General features: G+C 40.4%; 28 non-coding genes across 28 annotated transcripts; 9 read left to right on the forward strand and 19 right to left on the reverse strand.

The window, feature by feature from the left end:
- Window positions 1-37: 37 nt before the first annotated feature.
- TRNAE-CUC (transfer RNA glutamic acid (anticodon CUC)) lies at window positions 38-109 on the reverse strand. Its single transcript has one exon. It is a non-coding gene; the product is annotated as a tRNA-Glu (tRNA).
- Window positions 110-1,170: 1,061 nt separating this feature from the next.
- On the reverse strand, window positions 1,171-1,242 carry TRNAE-UUC (transfer RNA glutamic acid (anticodon UUC)). The gene has a single exon. It is a non-coding gene; the product is annotated as a tRNA-Glu (tRNA).
- Window positions 1,243-1,330: 88 nt separating this feature from the next.
- TRNAM-CAU (transfer RNA methionine (anticodon CAU)) lies at window positions 1,331-1,403 on the forward strand. Its single transcript has one exon. It is a non-coding gene; the product is annotated as a tRNA-Met (tRNA).
- A 302-nt stretch (window positions 1,404-1,705) lies between these two features.
- TRNAE-CUC (transfer RNA glutamic acid (anticodon CUC)) lies at window positions 1,706-1,777 on the reverse strand. The gene has a single exon. It is a non-coding gene; the product is annotated as a tRNA-Glu (tRNA).
- Window positions 1,778-2,839: 1,062 nt separating this feature from the next.
- Window positions 2,840-2,911, reverse strand: TRNAE-UUC (transfer RNA glutamic acid (anticodon UUC)). The gene has a single exon. It is a non-coding gene; the product is annotated as a tRNA-Glu (tRNA).
- Window positions 2,912-2,999: 88 nt separating this feature from the next.
- TRNAM-CAU (transfer RNA methionine (anticodon CAU)) lies at window positions 3,000-3,072 on the forward strand. Its single transcript has one exon. It is a non-coding gene; the product is annotated as a tRNA-Met (tRNA).
- Window positions 3,073-3,374: 302 nt separating this feature from the next.
- Window positions 3,375-3,446, reverse strand: TRNAE-CUC (transfer RNA glutamic acid (anticodon CUC)). The gene has a single exon. It is a non-coding gene; the product is annotated as a tRNA-Glu (tRNA).
- A 1,065-nt stretch (window positions 3,447-4,511) lies between these two features.
- On the reverse strand, window positions 4,512-4,583 carry TRNAE-UUC (transfer RNA glutamic acid (anticodon UUC)). Its single transcript has one exon. It is a non-coding gene; the product is annotated as a tRNA-Glu (tRNA).
- Window positions 4,584-4,671: 88 nt separating this feature from the next.
- Window positions 4,672-4,744, forward strand: TRNAM-CAU (transfer RNA methionine (anticodon CAU)). Its single transcript has one exon. It is a non-coding gene; the product is annotated as a tRNA-Met (tRNA).
- A 302-nt stretch (window positions 4,745-5,046) lies between these two features.
- On the reverse strand, window positions 5,047-5,118 carry TRNAE-CUC (transfer RNA glutamic acid (anticodon CUC)). Its single transcript has one exon. It is a non-coding gene; the product is annotated as a tRNA-Glu (tRNA).
- A 1,069-nt stretch (window positions 5,119-6,187) lies between these two features.
- TRNAE-UUC (transfer RNA glutamic acid (anticodon UUC)) lies at window positions 6,188-6,259 on the reverse strand. Its single transcript has one exon. It is a non-coding gene; the product is annotated as a tRNA-Glu (tRNA).
- Window positions 6,260-6,347: 88 nt separating this feature from the next.
- TRNAM-CAU (transfer RNA methionine (anticodon CAU)) lies at window positions 6,348-6,420 on the forward strand. The gene has a single exon. It is a non-coding gene; the product is annotated as a tRNA-Met (tRNA).
- Window positions 6,421-6,717: 297 nt separating this feature from the next.
- Window positions 6,718-6,789, reverse strand: TRNAE-CUC (transfer RNA glutamic acid (anticodon CUC)). The gene has a single exon. It is a non-coding gene; the product is annotated as a tRNA-Glu (tRNA).
- A 1,068-nt stretch (window positions 6,790-7,857) lies between these two features.
- TRNAE-UUC (transfer RNA glutamic acid (anticodon UUC)) lies at window positions 7,858-7,929 on the reverse strand. The gene has a single exon. It is a non-coding gene; the product is annotated as a tRNA-Glu (tRNA).
- An 88-nt stretch (window positions 7,930-8,017) lies between these two features.
- On the forward strand, window positions 8,018-8,090 carry TRNAM-CAU (transfer RNA methionine (anticodon CAU)). The gene has a single exon. It is a non-coding gene; the product is annotated as a tRNA-Met (tRNA).
- A 302-nt stretch (window positions 8,091-8,392) lies between these two features.
- Window positions 8,393-8,464, reverse strand: TRNAE-CUC (transfer RNA glutamic acid (anticodon CUC)). The gene has a single exon. It is a non-coding gene; the product is annotated as a tRNA-Glu (tRNA).
- A 1,061-nt stretch (window positions 8,465-9,525) lies between these two features.
- Window positions 9,526-9,597, reverse strand: TRNAE-UUC (transfer RNA glutamic acid (anticodon UUC)). The gene has a single exon. It is a non-coding gene; the product is annotated as a tRNA-Glu (tRNA).
- Window positions 9,598-9,685: 88 nt separating this feature from the next.
- TRNAM-CAU (transfer RNA methionine (anticodon CAU)) lies at window positions 9,686-9,758 on the forward strand. The gene has a single exon. It is a non-coding gene; the product is annotated as a tRNA-Met (tRNA).
- Window positions 9,759-10,060: 302 nt separating this feature from the next.
- Window positions 10,061-10,132, reverse strand: TRNAE-CUC (transfer RNA glutamic acid (anticodon CUC)). Its single transcript has one exon. It is a non-coding gene; the product is annotated as a tRNA-Glu (tRNA).
- Window positions 10,133-11,200: 1,068 nt separating this feature from the next.
- TRNAE-UUC (transfer RNA glutamic acid (anticodon UUC)) lies at window positions 11,201-11,272 on the reverse strand. The gene has a single exon. It is a non-coding gene; the product is annotated as a tRNA-Glu (tRNA).
- An 88-nt stretch (window positions 11,273-11,360) lies between these two features.
- On the forward strand, window positions 11,361-11,433 carry TRNAM-CAU (transfer RNA methionine (anticodon CAU)). The gene has a single exon. It is a non-coding gene; the product is annotated as a tRNA-Met (tRNA).
- Window positions 11,434-11,735: 302 nt separating this feature from the next.
- TRNAE-CUC (transfer RNA glutamic acid (anticodon CUC)) lies at window positions 11,736-11,807 on the reverse strand. Its single transcript has one exon. It is a non-coding gene; the product is annotated as a tRNA-Glu (tRNA).
- A 1,068-nt stretch (window positions 11,808-12,875) lies between these two features.
- On the reverse strand, window positions 12,876-12,947 carry TRNAE-UUC (transfer RNA glutamic acid (anticodon UUC)). Its single transcript has one exon. It is a non-coding gene; the product is annotated as a tRNA-Glu (tRNA).
- An 88-nt stretch (window positions 12,948-13,035) lies between these two features.
- TRNAM-CAU (transfer RNA methionine (anticodon CAU)) lies at window positions 13,036-13,108 on the forward strand. The gene has a single exon. It is a non-coding gene; the product is annotated as a tRNA-Met (tRNA).
- Window positions 13,109-13,410: 302 nt separating this feature from the next.
- TRNAE-CUC (transfer RNA glutamic acid (anticodon CUC)) lies at window positions 13,411-13,482 on the reverse strand. The gene has a single exon. It is a non-coding gene; the product is annotated as a tRNA-Glu (tRNA).
- A 1,068-nt stretch (window positions 13,483-14,550) lies between these two features.
- TRNAE-UUC (transfer RNA glutamic acid (anticodon UUC)) lies at window positions 14,551-14,622 on the reverse strand. Its single transcript has one exon. It is a non-coding gene; the product is annotated as a tRNA-Glu (tRNA).
- Window positions 14,623-14,710: 88 nt separating this feature from the next.
- Window positions 14,711-14,783, forward strand: TRNAM-CAU (transfer RNA methionine (anticodon CAU)). Its single transcript has one exon. It is a non-coding gene; the product is annotated as a tRNA-Met (tRNA).
- A 302-nt stretch (window positions 14,784-15,085) lies between these two features.
- TRNAE-CUC (transfer RNA glutamic acid (anticodon CUC)) lies at window positions 15,086-15,157 on the reverse strand. The gene has a single exon. It is a non-coding gene; the product is annotated as a tRNA-Glu (tRNA).
- Window positions 15,158-16,079: the final 922 nt, after the last annotated feature.

Genomic DNA, 16,079 nt, shown 5'->3' on the forward strand with positions numbered 1-16,079 from the left:
GTCTTTGAAAGTTGGCGGTAGTACAGAAAAGGGTACTTTCCCATACCGGGAGTCGAACCCGGGCCGCCTGGGTGAGAACCAGGAATCCTAACCGCTAGACCATATGGGAAATGATGCATATCAGAATCAGTGACAATCTAAAAAAAAGAAGTTTACTACTTGGCACAAGAAACTTCTGCTGTTCAGTTTTCGCAACTTGCCTCGTTAACACAGTAGGAAGCAAATCAGTCTCATAAGCTGAAGGTTGAACGTTTGATGGTCAGAAGAGGCACTGGCCCCTTGTTTTTTCAATCAATTCTGTCTCCATCGTGGCTAGAGAGCCACCGATTTTTCCCATTCAGTACCAAAACATAACCGATTGCAGCAAGGAGGAGAGCTCTAATGACAGACAGGGAAAAAAGGGTTGCTGAGTCCCTTAAAACCTAGGAGTTAAATAAGAGAAATAAGAATGGTTTGAGATTTGACCTCCAATGGTATGTGGTGCAAATAAATATCCAAAAACTCTGGTGGTTGACATTTTTGCTGCATAGAGCAGCTCAAGCCTAAACTGATTCCATCTACAAGGTACGTGGCAGCTTTTGAATGTGCGTACATGTACCAAAGGAGGGTCACTCCCATAGCAGGAATTGAACCAGTAAACCAGGGATACTAGGTCCTTTTCCACATGGGTAAAGCTTTACACTATCCAACAAAACAGTTTAAAAAAAAAAAAAAAAGTTTTATGCTTTGATTGAATAACTTTTACATCACTAAAGCTAAAACTTACCACATGAACACCATAATTAGCATATCAGTTGGTAATCTGAAGAATATGATTTTATTCCTCACACGTGGTAATACTCCCTCCTTTTCTCAAGAGATTTTGTTACCAACTCAGAACTTTCCCATTAATTTCTGAAACGTTTCCGATTGGAAAGGAAGTAGGAGCCCTAACGACAGACAGAACACATGGATTGTTGAGTCCCTTAACACTTTGGAGTAAAAAGGTGTAGTTGAGAATGAGTTAAGCTATGAAACAAAATTAAATCTTGTGCAAAAGGTCAGAATGAATGACAAATACCCTGGTGTTTAGCATTTGTGACTGCATTGTGCAAATTCTATCTGAAATACTTTTATCTGCAAAACACATTTCGGTCTTTGAATGTTGGCAGTAGTACAGAAAAAAGTGCATTCCCATACCGGGAGTCGAACCCGGGCCGCCTGGGTGAAAACCAGGAATCCTAACCGCTAGACCATATGGGAATAGATACCTTCAAACTCATTGACAATATGAAAAAAATAAGTTTCGTGCCTTGCACAAGAAATGTCTGCAGATTAGCATGTGTGTCTTGCCTCGTTAGCGCAGTAGGTAGCGCGTCAGTCTCATAATCTGAAGGTCGTGAGTTCGATCCTCACACGGGGCAGCATATTCCTCTTTTCTTAAGAGATCTTGTCCCCAACTTAGAACTTTCCCTTTCAGTTCTAAAACAATTCTGATAGTTAAGGAATTGTGAACCCAAATGACAGATAGTACACATGGGTTGTTGAGTCTCTTAACACTTTTGGTGTAAAAAGAGGTAGTTGGGAATGGTTTGAGCTATGAAAAGTCACAGGGAGCTGGTGTTCAGCATTTTTGACGCTTAAATCCAAATTGTACCTGAAATACTTTGGTCCGAAAACAACGTGTCAGTCTTTGAAAGTTGGCGGTAGTACAGAAAAGGGTACTTTCCCATACCGGGAGTCGAACCCGGGCCGCCTGGGTGAGAACCAGGAATCCTAACCGCTAGACCATATGGGAAATGATGCATATCAGAATCAGTGACAATCTAAAAAAAAGAAGTTTACTACTTGGCACAAGAAACTTCTGCTGTTCAGTTTTCGCAACTTGCCTCGTTAACACAGTAGGAAGCAAATCAGTCTCATAAGCTGAAGGTTGAACGTTTGATGGTCAGAAGAGGCACTGGCCCCTTGTTTTTTCAATCAATTCTGTCTCCATCGTGGCTAGAGAGCCACCGATTTTTCCCATTCAGTACCAAAACATAACCGATTGCAGCAAGGAGGAGAGCTCTAATGACAGACAGGGAAAAAAGGGTTGCTGAGTCCCTTAAAACCTAGGAGTTAAATAAGAGAAATAAGAATGGTTTGAGATTTGACCTCCAATGGTATGTGGTGCAAATAAATATCCAAAAACTCTGGTGGTTGACATTTTTGCTGCATAGAGCAGCTCAAACCTAAACTGATTCCATCTACAAGGTACGTGGCAGCTTTTGAATGTGCGTACATGTACCAAAGGAGGGTCACTCCCATAGCAGGAATTGAACCAGTAAACCAGGGATACTAGGTCCTTTTCCACATGGGTAAAGCTTTACACTATCCAACAAAACAGTTTAAAAAAAAAAAAAAAAAGTTTTATGCTTTGATTGAATAACTTTTACATCACTAAAGCTAAAACTTACCACATGAACACCATAATTAGCATATCAGTTGGTAATCTGAAGAATATGATTTTATTCCTCACACGTGGTAATACTCCCTCCTTTTCTCAAGAGATTTTGTTACCAACTCAGAACTTTCCCATTAATTTCTGAAACGTTTCCGATTGGAAAGGAAGTAGGAGCCCTAACGACAGACAGAACACATGGATTGTTGAGTCCCTTAACACTTTGGAGTAAAAAGGTGTAGTTGAGAATGAGTTAAGCTATGAAACAAAATTAAATCTTGTGCAAAAGGTCAGAATGAATGACAAATACCCTGGTATTTAGCATTTGTGACTGCATTGTGCAAATTCTATCTGAAATACTTTTATCTGCAAAACACATTTCGGTCTTTGAATGTTGGCAGTAGTACAGAAAAAAGTGCATTCCCATACCGGGAGTCGAACCCAGGCCGCCTGGGTGAAAACCAGGAATCCTAACCGCTAGAACATATGGGAATAGATACCTTCAAACTCATTGACAATATGAAAAAAATAAGTTTCGTGCCTTGCACAAGAAATGTCTGCAGATTAGCATGTGTGTCTTGCCTCGTTAGCGCAGTAGGTAGCGCGTCAGTCTCATAATCTGAAGGTCGTGAGTTCGATCCTCACACGGGGCAGCATATTCCTCTTTTCTTAAGAGGTCTTGTCCCCAACTTAGAACTTTCCCTTTCAGTTCTAAAACAATTCTGATAGTTAAGGAATTGTGAACCCAAATGACAGATAGTACACATGGGTTGTTGAGTCTCTTAACACTTTTGGTGTAAAAAGAGGTAGTTGGGAATGGTTTGAGCTATGAAAAGTCACAGGGAGCTGGTGTTCAGCATTTTTGACGCTTAAATCCAAATTGTACCTGAAATACTTTGGTCCGAAAACAACGTGTCAGTCTTTGAAAGTTGGCGGTAGTACAGAAAAGGGTACTTTCCCATACCGGGAGTCGAACCCGGGCCGCCTGGGTGAGAACCAGGAATCCTAACCGCTAGACCATATGGGAAATGATGCATATCAGAATCAGTGACAATCTAAAAAAAAGAAGTTTACTACTTGGCACAAGAAACTTCTGCTGTTCAGTTTTCGCAACTTGCCTCGTTAACACAGTAGGAAGCAAATCAGTCTCATAAGCTGAAGGTTGAACGTTTGATGGTCAGAAGAGGCACTGGCCCCTTGTTTTTTCAATGAATTCTGTCTCCATCGTGGCTAGAGAGCCACCGATTTTTCCCATTCAGTACCAAAACATAACCGATTGCAGCAAGGAGGAGAGCTCTAATGACAGACAGGGAAAAAAGGGTTGCTGAGTCCCTTAAAACCTAGGAGTTAAATAAGAGAAATAAGAATGGTTTGAGATTTGACCTCCAATGGTATGTGGTGCAAATAAATATCCAAAAACTCTGGTGGTTGACATTTTTGCTGCATAGAGCAGCTCAAACCTAAACTGATTCCATCTACAAGGTACGTGGCAGCTTTTGAATGTGCGTACATGTACCAAAGGAGGGTCACTCCCATAGCAGGAATTGAACCAGTAAACCAGGGATACTAGGTCCTTTTCCACATGGGTAAAGCTTTACACTATCCAACAAAACAGTTTAAAAAAAAAAAAAAAAAAAAGTTTTATGCTTTGATTGAATAACTTTTACATCACTAAAGCTAAAACTTACCACATGAACACCATAATTAGCATATCAGTTGGTAATCTGAAGAATATGATTTTATTCCTCACACGTGGTAATACTCCCTCCTTTTCTCAAGAGATTTTGTTACCAACTCAGAACTTTCCCATTAATTTCTGAAACGTTTCCGATTGGAAAGGAAGTAGGAGCCCTAACGACAGACAGAACACATGGATTGTTGAGTCCCTTAACACTTTGGAGTAAAAAGGTGTAGTTGAGAATGAGTTAAGCTATGAAACAAAATTAAATCTTGTGCAAAAGGTCAGAATGAATGACAAATACCCTGGTGTTTAGCATTTGTGACTGCATTGTGCAAATTCTATCTGAAATACTTTTATCTGCAAAACACATTTCGGTCTTTGAATGTTGGCAGTAGTACAGAAAAAAGTGCATTCCCATACCGGGAGTCGAACCCGGGCCGCCTGGGTGAAAACCAGGAATCCTAACCGCTAGACCATATGGGAATAGATACTTTCAAACTCATTGACAATATGAAAAAAATAAGTTTCGTGCCTTGCACAAGAAATGTCTGCAGATTAGCATGTGTGTCTTGCCTCGTTAGCGCAGTAGGTAGCGCGTCAGTCTCATAATCTGAAGGTCGTGAGTTCGATCCTCACACGGGGCAGCATATTCCTCTTTTCTTAAGAGATCTTGTCCCCAACTTAGAACTTTCCCTTTCAGTTCTAAAACAATTCTGATAGTTAAGGAATTGTGAACCCAAATGACAGATAGTACACATGGGTTGTTGAGTCTCTTAACACTTTTGGTGTAAAAAGAGGTAGTTGGGAATGGTTTGAGCTATGAAAAGTCACAGGGAGCTGGTGTTCAGCATTTTTGACGCTTAAATCCAAATTGTACCTGAAATACTTTGGTCCGAAAACAACGTGTCAGTCTTTGAAAGTTGGCGGTAGTACAGAAAAGGGTACTTTCCCATACCGGGAGTCAAACCCGGGCCGCCTGGGTGAGAACCAGGAATCCTAACCGCTAGACCATATGGGAAATGATGCATATCAGAATCAGTGACAATCTAAAAAAAAGAAGTTTACTACTTGGCACAAGAAACTTCTGCTGTTCAGTTTTCGCAACTTGCCTCGTTAACACAGTAGGAAGCAAATCAGTCTCATAAGCTGAAGGTTGAACGTTTGATGGTCAGAAGAGGCACTGGCCCCTTGTTTTTTCAATCAATTCTGTCTCCATCGTGGCTAGAGAGCCACCGATTTTTCCCATTCAGTACCAAAACATAACCGATTGCAGCAAGGAGGAGAGCTCTAATGACAGACAGGGAAAAAAGGGTTGCTGAGTCCCTTAAAACCTAGGAGTTAAATAAGAGAAATAAGAATGGTTTGAGATTTGACCTCCAATGGTATGTGGTGCAAATAAATATCCAAAAACTCTGGTGGTTGACATTTTTGCTGCATAGAGCAGCTCAAACCTAAACTGATTCCATCTACAAGGTACGTGGCAGCTTTTGAATGTGCGTACATGTACCAAAGGAGGGTCACTCCCATAGCAGGAATTGAACCAGTAAACCAGGGATACTAGGTCCTTTTCCACATGGGTAAAGCTTTACACTATCCAACAAAACAGTTTTAAAAAAAAAAAAAAAAAAAAGAAGTTTTATGCTTTGATTGAATAACTTTTACATCACTAAAGCTAAAACTTACCACATGAACACCATAATTAGCATATCAGTTGGTAATCTGAAGAATATGATTTTATTCCTCACACGTGGTAATACTCCCTCCTTTTCTCAAGAGATTTTGTTACCAACTCAGAACTTTCCCATTAATTTCTGAAACGTTTCCGATTGGAAAGGAAGTAGGAGCCCTAACGACAGACAGAACACATGGATTGTTGAGTCCCTTAACACTTTGGAGTAAAAAGGTGTAGTTGAGAATGAGTTAAGCTATGAAACAAAATTAAATCTTGTGCAAAAGGTCAGAATGAATGACAAATACCCTGGTGTTTAGCATTTGTGACTGCATTGTGCAAATTCTATCTGAAATACTTTTATCTGCAAAACACATTTCGGTCTTTGAATGTTGGCAGTAGTACAGAAAAAAGTGCATTCCCATACCGGGAGTCGAACCCGGGCCGCCTGGGTGAAAACCAGGAATCCTAACCGCTAGACCATATGGGAATAGATACCTTCAAACTCATTGACAATATGAAAAAAATAAGTTTCGTGCCTTGCACAAGAAATGTCTGCAGATTAGCATGTGTGTCTTGCCTCGTTAGCGCAGTAGGTAGCGCGTCAGTCTCATAATCTGAAGGTTGTGAGTTCGATCCTCACACGGGGCAGCATATTCCTCTTAAGAGATCTTGTCCCCAACTTAGAACTTTCCCTTTCAGTTCTAAAACAATTCTGATAGTTAAGGAATTGTGAACCCAAATGACAGATAGTACACATGGGTTGTTGAGTCTCTTAACACTTTTGGTGTAAAAAGAGGTAGTTGGGAATGGTTTGAGCTATGAAAAGTCACAGGGAGCTGGTGTTCAGCATTTTTGACGCTTAAATCCAAATTGTACCTGAAATACTTTGGTCCGAAAACAACGTGTCAGTCTTTGAAAGTTGGCGGTAGTACAGAAAAGAGTACTTTCCCATACCGGGAGTCGAACCCGGGCCGCCTGGGTGAGAACCAGGAATCCTAACCGCTAGACCATATGGGAAATGATGCATATCAGAATCAGTGACAATCTAAAAAAAAGAAGTTTACTACTTGGCACAAGAAACTTCTGCTGTTCAGTTTTCGCAACTTGCCTCGTTAACACAGTAGGAAGCAAATCAGTCTCATAAGCTGAAGGTTGAACGTTTGATGGTCAGAAGAGGCACTGGCCCCTTGTTTTTTCAATCAATTCTGTCTCCATCGTGGCTAGAGAGCCACCGATTTTTCCCATTCAGTACCAAAACATAACCGATTGCAGCAAGGAGGAGAGCTCTAATGACAGACAGGGAAAAAAGGGTTGCTGAGTCCCTTAAAACCTAGGAGTTAAATAAGAGAAATAAGAATGGTTTGAGATTTGACCTCCAATGGTATGTGGTGCAAATAAATATCCAAAAACTCTGGTGGTTGACATTTTTGCTGCATAGAGCAGCTCAAACCTAAACTGATTCCATCTACAAGGTACGTGGCAGCTTTTGAATGTGCGTACATGTACCAAAGGAGGGTCACTCCCATAGCAGGAATTGAACCAGTAAACCAGGGATACTAGGTCCTTTTCCACATGGGTAAAGCTTTACACTATCCAACAAAACAGTTTAAAAAAAAAAAAAAAAAAAAGAAGTTTTATGCTTTGATTGAATAACTTTTACATCACTAAAGCTAAAACTTACCACATGAACACCATAATTAGCATATCAGTTGGTAATCTGAAGAATATGATTTTATTCCTCACACGTGGTAATACTCCCTCCTTTTCTCAAGAGATTTTGTTACCAACTCAGAACTTTCCCATTAATTTCTGAAACGTTTCCGATTGGAAAGGAAGTAGGAGCCCTAACGACAGACAGAACACATGGATTGTTGAGTCCCTTAACACTTTGGAGTAAAAAGGTGTAGTTGAGAATGAGTTAAGCTATGAAACAAAATTAAATCTTGTGCAAAAGGTCAGAATGAATGACAAATACCCTGGTGTTTAGCATTTGTGACTGCATTGTGCAAATTCTATCTGAAATACTTTTATCTGCAAAACACATTTCGGTCTTTGAATGTTGGCAGTAGTACAGAAAAAAGTGCATTCCCATACCGGGAGTCGAACCCGGGCCGCCTGGGTGAAAACCAGGAATCCTAACCGCTAGACCATATGGGAATAGATACCTTCAAACTCATTGACAATATGAAAAAAATAAGTTTCGTGCCTTGCACAAGAAATGTCTGCAGATTAGCATGTGTGTCTTGCCTCGTTAGCGCAGTAGGTAGCGCGTCAGTCTCATAATCTGAAGGTCGTGAGTTCGATCCTCACACGGGGCAGCATATTCCTCTTTTCTTAAGAGATCTTGTCCCCAACTTAGAACTTTCCCTTTCAGTTCTAAAACAATTCTGATAGTTAAGGAATTGTGAACCCAAATGACAGATAGTACACATGGGTTGTTGAGTCTCTTAACACTTTTGGTGTAAAAAGAGGTAGTTGGGAATGGTTTGAGCTATGAAAAGTCACAGGGAGCTGGTGTTCAGCATTTTTGACGCTTAAATCCAAATTGTACCTGAAATACTTTGGTCCGAAAACAACGTGTCAGTCTTTGAAAGTTGGCGGTAGTACAGAAAAGGGTACTTTCCCATACCGGGAGTCGAACCCGGGCCGCCTGGGTGAGAACCAGGAATCCTAACCGCTAGACCATATGGGAAATGATGCATATCAGAATCAGTGACAATCTAAAAAAAAGAAGTTTACTACTTGGCACAAGAAACTTCTGCTGTTCAGTTTTCGCAACTTGCCTCGTTAACACAGTAGGAAGCAAATCAGTCTCATAAGCTGAAGGTTGAACGTTTGATGGTCAGAAGAGGCACTGGCCCCTTGTTTTTTCAATGAATTCTGTCTCCATCGTGGCTAGAGAGCCACCGATTTTTCCCATTCAGTACCAAAACATAACCGATTGCAGCAAGGAGGAGAGCTCTAATGACAGACAGGGAAAAAAGGGTTGCTGAGTCCCTTAAAACCTAGGAGTTAAATAAGAGAAATAAGAATGGTTTGAGATTTGACCTCCAATGGTATGTGGTGCAAATAAATATCCAAAAACTCTGGTGGTTGACATTTTTGCTGCATAGAGCAGCTCAAACCTAAACTGATTCCATCTACAAGGTACGTGGCAGCTTTTGAATGTGCGTACATGTACCAAAGGAGGGTCACTCCCATAGCAGGAATTGAACCAGTAAACCAGGGATACTAGGTCCTTTTCCACATGGGTAAAGCTTTACACTATCCAACAAAACAGTTTAAAAAAAAAAAAAAAAGTTTTATGCTTTGATTGAATAACTTTTACATCACTAAAGCTAAAACTTACCACATGAACACCATAATTAGCATATCAGTTGGTAATCTGAAGAATATGATTTTATTCCTCACACGTGGTAATACTCTCTCCTTTTCTCAAGAGATTTTGTTACCAACTCAGAACTTTCCCATTAATTTCTGAAACGTTTCCGATTGGAAAGGAAGTAGGAGCCCTAACGACAGACAGAACACATGGATTGTTGAGTCCCTTAACACTTTGGAGTAAAAAGGTGTAGTTGAGAATGAGTTAAGCTATGAAACAAAATTAAATCTTGTGCAAAAGGTCAGAATGAATGACAAATACCCTGGTGTTTAGCATTTGTGACTGCATTGTGCAAATTCTATCTGAAATACTTTTATCTGCAAAACACATTTCGGTCTTTGAATGTTGGCAGTAGTACAGAAAAAAGTGCATTCCCATACCGGGAGTCGAACCCGGGCCGCCTGGGTGAAAACCAGGAATCCTAACCGCTAGACCATATGGGAATAGATACCTTCAAACTCATTGACAATATGAAAAAAATAAGTTTCGTGCCTTGCACAAGAAATGTCTGCAGATTAGCATGTGTGTCTTGCCTCGTTAGCGCAGTAGGTAGCGCGTCAGTCTCATAATCTGAAGGTCGTGAGTTCGATCCTCACACGGGGCAGCATATTCCTCTTTTCTTAAGAGATCTTGTCCCCAACTTAGAACTTTCCCTTTCAGTTCTAAAACAATTCTGATAGTTAAGGAATTGTGAACCCAAATGACAGATAGTACACATGGGTTGTTGAGTCTCTTAACACTTTTGGTGTAAAAAGAGGTAGTTGGGAATGGTTTGAGCTATGAAAAGTCACAGGGAGCTGGTGTTCAGCATTTTTGACGCTTAAATCCAAATTGTACCTGAAATACTTTGGTCCGAAAACAACGTGTCAGTCTTTGAAAGTTGGCGGTAGTACAGAAAAGGGTACTTTCCCATACCGGGAGTCGAACCCGGGCCGCCTGGGTGAGAACCAGGAATCCTAACCGCTAGACCATATGGGAAATGATGCATATCAGAATCAGTGACAATCTAAAAAAAAGAAGTTTACTACTTGGCACAAGAAACTTCTGCTGTTCAGTTTTCGCAACTTGCCTCGTTAACACAGTAGGAAGCAAATCAGTCTCATAAGCTGAAGGTTGAACGTTTGATGGTCAGAAGAGGCACTGGCCCCTTGTTTTTTCAATGAATTCTGTCTCCATCGTGGCTAGAGAGCCACCGATTTTTCCCATTCAGTACCAAAACATAACCGATTGCAGCAAGGAGGAGAGCTCTAATGACAGACAGGGAAAAAAGGGTTGCTGAGTCCCTTAAAACCTAGGAGTTAAATAAGAGAAATAAGAATGGTTTGAGATTTGACCTCCAATGGTATGTGGTGCAAATAAATATCCAAAAACTCTGGTGGTTGACATTTTTGCTGCATAGAGCAGCTCAAACCTAAACTGATTCCATCTACAAGGTACGTGGCAGCTTTTGAATGTGCGTACATGTACCAAAGGAGGGTCACTCCCATAGCAGGAATTGAACCAGTAAACCAGGGATACTAGGTCCTTTTCCACATGGGTAAAGCTTTACACTATCCAACAAAACAGTTTAAAAAAAAAAAAAAAAAAAAAAAGTTTTATGCTTTGATTGAATAACTTTTACATCACTAAAGCTAAAACTTACCACATGAACACCATAATTAGCATATCAGTTGGTAATCTGAAGAATATGATTTTATTCCTCACACGTGGTAATACTCCCTCCTTTTCTCAAGAGATTTTGTTACCAACTCAGAACTTTCCCATTAATTTCTGAAACGTTTCCGATTGGAAAGGAAGTAGGAGCCCTAACGACAGACAGAACACATGGATTGTTGAGTCCCTTAACACTTTGGAGTAAAAAGGTGTAGTTGAGAATGAGTTAAGCTATGAAACAAAATTAAATCTTGTGCAAAAGGTCAGAATGAATGACAAATACCCTGGTGTTTAGCATTTGTGACTGCATTGTGCAAATTCTATCTGAAATACTTTTATCTGCAAAACACATTTCGGTCTTTGAATGTTGGCAGTAGTACAGAAAAAAGTGCATTCCCATACCGGGAGTCGAACCCGGGCCGCCTGGGTGAAAACCAGGAATCCTAACCGCTAGACCATATGGGAATAGATACCTTCAAACTCATTGACAATATGAAAAAAATAAGTTTCGTGCCTTGCACAAGAAATGTCTGCAGATTAGCATGTGTGTCTTGCCTCGTTAGCGCAGTAGGTAGCGCGTCAGTCTCATAATCTGAAGGTCGTGAGTTCGATCCTCACACGGGGCAGCATATTCCTCTTTTCTTAAGAGATCTTGTCCCCAACTTAGAACTTTCCCTTTCAGTTCTAAAACAATTCTGATAGTTAAGGAATTGTGAACCCAAATGACAGATAGTACACATGGGTTGTTGAGTCTCTTAACACTTTTGGTGTAAAAAGAGGTAGTTGGGAATGGTTTGAGCTATGAAAAGTCACAGGGAGCTGGTGTTCAGCATTTTTGACGCTTAAATCCAAATTGTACCTGAAATACTTTGGTCCGAAAACAACGTGTCAGTCTTTGAAAGTTGGCGGTAGTACAGAAAAGGGTACTTTCCCATACCGGGAGTCGAACCCGGGCCGCCTGGGTGAGAACCAGGAATCCTAACCGCTAGACCATATGGGAAATGATGCATATCAGAATCAGTGACAATCTAAAAAAAAGAAGTTTACTACTTGGCACAAGAAACTTCTGCTGTTCAGTTTTCGCAACTTGCCTCGTTAACACAGTAGGAAGCAAATCAGTCTCATAAGCTGAAGGTTGAACGTTTGATGGTCAGAAGAGGCACTGGCCCCTTGTTTTTTCAATGAATTCTGTCTCCATCGTGGCTAGAGAGCCACCGATTTTTCCCATTCAGTACCAAAACATAACCGATTGCAGCAAGGAGGAGAGCTCTAATGACAGACAGGGAAAAAAGGGTTGCTGAGTCCCTTAAAACCTAGGAGTTAAATAAGAGAAATAAGAATGGTTTGAGATTTGACCTCCAATGGTATGTGGTGCAAATAAATATCCAAAAACTCTGGTGGTTGACATTTTTGCTGCATAGAGCAGCTCAAACCTAAACTGATTCCATCTACAAGGTACGTGGCAGCTTTTGAATGTGCGTACATGTACCAAAGGAGGGTCACTCCCATAGCAGGAATTGAACCAGTAAACCAGGGATACTAGGTCCTTTTCCACATGGGTAAAGCTTTACACTATCCAACAAAACAGTTTAAAAAAAAAAAAAAAAAAAAAAAGTTTTATGCTTTGATTGAATAACTTTTACATCACTAAAGCTAAAACTTACCACATGAACACCATAATTAGCATATCAGTTGGTAATCTGAAGAATATGATTTTATTCCTCACACGTGGTAATACTCCCTCCTTTTCTCAAGAGATTTTGTTACCAACTCAGAACTTTCCCATTAATTTCTGAAACGTTTCCGATTGGAAAGGAAGTAGGAGCCCTAACGACAGACAGAACACATGGATTGTTGAGTCCCTTAACACTTTGGAGTAAAAAGGTGTAGTTGAGAATGAGTTAAGCTATGAAACAAAATTAAATCTTGTGCAAAAGGTCAGAATGAATGACAAATACCCTGGTATTTAGCATTTGTGACTGCATTGTGCAAATTCTATCTGAAATACTTTTATCTGCAAAACACATTTCGGTCTTTGAATGTTGGCAGTAGTACAGAAAAAAGTGCATTCCCATACCGGGAGTCGAACCCGGGCCGCCTGGGTGAAAACCAGGAATCCTAACCGCTAGACCATATGGGAATAGATACCTTCAAACTCATTGACAATATGAAAAAAATAAGTTTCGTGCCTTGCACAAGAAATGTCTGCAGATTAGCATGTGTGTCTTGCCTCGTTAGCGCAGTAGGTAGCGCGTCAGTCTCATAATCTGAAGGTCGTGAGTTCGATCCTCACACGGGGCAGCATATTCCTCTTTTCTTAAGAGATCTTGTCCCCAACTTAGAACTTTCCCTTTCAGTTCTAAAACAATTCTGATAGTTAAGGAATTGTGAACCCAAATGACAGATAGTACACATGGGTTGTTGAGTCTCTTAACACTTTTGGTGTAAAAAGAGGTAGTTGGGAATGGTTTGAGCTATGAAAAGTCACAGGGAGCTGGTGTTCAGCATTTTTGACGCTTAAATCCAAATTGTACCTGAAATACTTTGGTCCGAAAACAACGTGTCAGTCTTTGAAAGTTGGCGGTAGTACAGAAAAGGGTACTTTCCCATACCGGGAGTCGAACCCGGGCCGCCTGGGTGAGAACCAGGAATCCTAACCGCTAGACCATATGGGAAATGATGCATATCAGAATCAGTGACAATCTAAAAAAAAGAAGTTTACTACTTGGCACAAGAAACTTCTGCTGTTCAGTTTTCGCAACTTGCCTCGTTAACACAGTAGGAAGCAAATCAGTCTCATAAGCTGAAGGTTGAACGTTTGATGGTCAGAAGAGGCACTGGCCCCTTGTTTTTTCAATCAATTCTGTCTCCATCGTGGCTAGAGAGCCACCGATTTTTCCCATTCAGTACCAAAACATAACCGATTGCAGCAAGGAGGAGAGCTCTAATGACAGACAGGGAAAAAAGGGTTGCTGAGTCCCTTAAAACCTAGGAGTTAAATAAGAGAAATAAGAATGGTTTGAGATTTGACCTCCAATGGTATGTGGTGCAAATAAATATCCAAAAACTCTGGTGGTTGACATTTTTGCTGCATAGAGCAGCTCAAACCTAAACTGATTCCATCTACAAGGTACGTGGCAGCTTTTGAATGTGCGTACATGTACCAAAGGAGGGTCACTCCCATAGCAGGAATTGAACCAGTAAACCAGGGATACTAGGTCCTTTTCCACATGGGTAAAGCTTTACACTATCCAACAAAACAGTTTAAAAAAAAAAAAAAAAAAAAAAAGTTTTATGCTTTGATTGAATAACTTTTACATCACTAAAGCTAAAACTTACCACATGAACACCATAATTAGCATATCAGTTGGTAATCTGAAGAATATGATTTTATTCCTCACACGTGGTAATACTCCCTCCTTTTCTCAAGAGATTTTGTTACCAACTCAGAACTTTCCCATTAATTTCTGAAACGTTTCCGATTGGAAAGGAAGTAGGAGCCCTAACGACAGACAGAACACATGGATTGTTGAGTCCCTTAACACTTTGGAGTAAAAAGGTGTAGTTGAGAATGAGTTAAGCTATGAAACAAAATTAAATCTTGTGCAAAAGGTCAGAATGAATGACAAATACCCTGGTGTTTAGCATTTGTGACTGCATTGTGCAAATTCTATCTGAAATACTTTTATCTGCAAAACACATTTCGGTCTTTGAATGTTGGCAGTAGTACAGAAAAAAGTGCATTCCCATACCGGGAGTCGAACCCGGGCCGCCTGGGTGAAAACCAGGAATCCTAACCGCTAGACCATATGGGAATAGATACCTTCAAACTCATTGACAATATGAAAAAAATAAGTTTCGTGCCTTGCACAAGAAATGTCTGCAGATTAGCATGTGTGTCTTGCCTCGTTAGCGCAGTAGGTAGCGCGTCAGTCTCATAATCTGAAGGTCGTGAGTTCGATCCTCACACGGGGCAGCATATTCCTCTTTTCTTAAGAGATCTTGTCCCCAACTTAGAACTTTCCCTTTCAGTTCTAAAACAATTCTGATAGTTAAGGAATTGTGAACCCAAATGACAGATAGTACACATGGGTTGTTGAGTCTCTTAACACTTTTGGTGTAAAAAGAGGTAGTTGGGAATGGTTTGAGCTATGAAAAGTCACAGGGAGCTGGTGTTCAGCATTTTTGACGCTTAAATCCAAATTGTACCTGAAATACTTTGGTCCGAAAACAACGTGTCAGTCTTTGAAAGTTGGCGGTAGTACAGAAAAGGGTACTTTCCCATACCGGGAGTCGAACCCGGGCCGCCTGGGTGAGAACCAGGAATCCTAACCGCTAGACCATATGGGAAATGATGCATATCAGAATCAGTGACAATCTAAAAAAAAGAAGTTTACTACTTGGCACAAGAAACTTCTGCTGTTCAGTTTTCGCAACTTGCCTCGTTAACACAGTAGGAAGCAAATCAGTCTCATAAGCTGAAGGTTGAACGTTTGATGGTCAGAAGAGGCACTGGCCCCTTGTTTTTTCAATGAATTCTGTCTCCATCGTGGCTAGAGAGCCACCGATTTTTCCCATTCAGTACCAAAACATAACCGATTGCAGCAAGGAGGAGAGCTCTAATGACAGACAGGGAAAAAAGGGTTGCTGAGTCCCTTAAAACCTAGGAGTTAAATAAGAGAAATAAGAATGGTTTGAGATTTGACCTCCAATGGTATGTGGTGCAAATAAATATCCAAAAACTCTGGTGGTTGACATTTTTGCTGCATAGAGCAGCTCAAACCTAAACTGATTCCATCTACAAGGTACGTGGCAGCTTTTGAATGTGCGTACATGTACCAAAGGAGGGTCACTCCCATAGCAGGAATTGAACCAGTAAACCAGGGATACTAGGTCCTTTTCCACATGGGTAAAGCTTTACACTATCCAACAAAATAGTTTAAAAAAAAAAAAAAAAAAAAAGTTTTATGCTTTGATTGAATAACTTTTACATCACTAAAGCTAAAACTTACCACATGAACACCATAATTAGCATATCAGTTGGTAATCTGAAGAATATGATTTTATTCCTCACACGTGGTAATACTCCCTCCTTTTCTCAAGAGATTTTGTTACCAACTCAGAACTTTCCCATTAATTTCTGAAACGTTTCCGATTGGAAAGGAAGTAGGAGCCCTAACGACAGACAGAACACATGGATTGTTGAGTCCCTTAACACTTTGGAGTAAAAAGGTGTAGTTGAGAATGAGTTAAGCTATGAAACAAAATTAAA

The sequence above is a fragment of the Ranitomeya variabilis genome, chromosome 5 (assembly GCF_051348905.1).
Source record: "Ranitomeya variabilis isolate aRanVar5 chromosome 5, aRanVar5.hap1, whole genome shotgun sequence".
In the NCBI taxonomy this organism is placed as follows: domain Eukaryota; kingdom Metazoa; phylum Chordata; class Amphibia; order Anura; family Dendrobatidae; genus Ranitomeya; species Ranitomeya variabilis.